The 1730-nt window shown below is 56.8% G+C and overlaps 1 protein-coding gene across 3 annotated transcripts in view; it reads right to left on the bottom strand.

The window, feature by feature from the left end:
- The window catches only part of SH2D3C (SH2 domain containing 3C), a 39075-nt gene that overhangs the window by 31647 nt on the left and 5698 nt on the right, over positions 1-1730 (bottom strand). The gene's annotated exons all lie outside the window — the stretch shown is intronic.

Raw genomic sequence — 1730 nt, 5'->3', positions numbered from 1 at the left:
GCTTTCCCTGCTAGCCGACCACACAACTCATACGTCTTGTTTATCACCTGCTTGTCTCCCCTGGACTAGAATGGGGGCTCTGCCAGGGTAGGGCTTGGTCTGTGTGCTCGCTGCTGTCCCCCCAGAGCCTGGAACAGTGTCTGGGGCATAGTGACACCTCAATCAGTATGAAAATAATGAAGTCCCAACTCAACTCGCTGTGCGATCTCAAGCGAGTAGTTAACCTCACAAAACCTCAATGTCTTCACCTGTAAAATGAGCTACGATTACCTCCTTTCAGAGAGTTACGGCAAGTCGCTTGAAATAACGATAGAAATGCTCTGAGTTTACTTGCAGGAGGTGCAATGTGGTCTGGTGTTTAAAAGCTTGGGCCTAGGAGCTGCTGAGCCTGGAATCAAGTCCAAGCTCCAACTCTCGGTCTCTGCCTGTGCCCTCGCTCAGTCTCCTCACTGGCAAATAAAGCAAACAGAGGCTCCCACTTCACAGGAGCCACAGGAGGTGATGTTCACGGGTCCTCATTATCTCTGTTGGGGCCGGTCTGGCAAGTCCTGTGGGGAGGGGGTGGAGGTCAAGTGTGGGGGGGCCTCCCTCCTCTCTCCAGGCTTCCACTTTCTCTGTGACATGGACTGCAGGGAGAGGGCCCAGAGCTCTCTGGGCCCTGCTGTTCCCTGCGGAAGCCTGAGGCTCCTTGGGAGGTCGGAGACAGGCAAGGCTGATGCTCTCCTTTTGGGATTTACAGGCCCCTCCTCCCTCCTTCCTCCTGTCCCCATGAGCTCAGCAGGGAACAGGGCACCAGGAAACCCCTGCAGCCTCACCTCTTCCCCTTCCTTCCTCCTGCTCCAGGTGCACCAGCCTGGGAGGGCTGAGACTGCTCCCTGAGCAGCCAGTAGGATGCACCCCCCACCCTGATGATCAGAAACAGGGCTCCCCGTCTTGTCCCCTGGCAATGCTCAGATGCCTGTCTCTCCAAGTGGTATGGATCCTCAGACTGTCCCAGGCCCATCAGGGCTATTGGGCGGACCGAGGCTCAGAGAGGGCCAGGGCTAGCTGAAGACCACACAGCTCTCCTGGCAAGGGAACAGGGCTGAGGCTAGGGGAGTCCTGGAAGATACGGTCAACAATCCCCAGATAGCCGGCAGGACACCAGGTCACAGGGCACCTTGGGACCTCTGGACACTCCAGATGATTGGGAAGGGGGCAGTCTTTCCATTTCATCAGTCAGCTCCAAGCTAAGCCTCAGGCCAGAGGCACTGCCAAGGACCAGTAGCCCTCTGCCCACCAGGGAGGAAGGCTTGGACTGGGTCCTACTGCATCCTCAAGACCACCCCTCCTCGAGGCCCTGGCCCTGCTGGAAAGGGATGTATTGCCCAGTCACTAGGAGCACGGACCAGAAAGGTGGAGTTACACCCTCGTTCCGACCTTCACTACCTGTGTCCAACGGCGCAAGCAAGCCTTCTTTTCTTCATCTATAAAATGCAGGTGGTAACAGTACCTCTCTCAAGGGGCTGTTGAGAGGAGTTGATGAGCAGATATCCAACCTGCGCCGGGGCAGGGCAAGGACAGAGTTACACCCAAAGAAAACTGGCTTTAAAAAGTCTGATGCCAGCAACCAGCAGTTAGCATAATGGCTATGTCGCTGGACTCCCACGTAGTCGACCGCGGTTCGTGTCCCAGGTCCCCGTGGCTTAAAACTCACGCAGGGCGCGTGTGCGTGCGTGCCCAAGATCCCA

Source organism: Tupaia chinensis, unplaced genomic scaffold (genome assembly GCF_000334495.1).
Source record: "Tupaia chinensis unplaced genomic scaffold, TupChi_1.0 Scaffold000394_1, whole genome shotgun sequence".
NCBI lineage: Eukaryota > Metazoa > Chordata > Mammalia > Scandentia > Tupaiidae > Tupaia > Tupaia belangeri.
The sequence above is the reverse complement of the archived record's forward strand: the minus strand, read 5'-3'. Positions and strand labels throughout refer to the sequence as shown.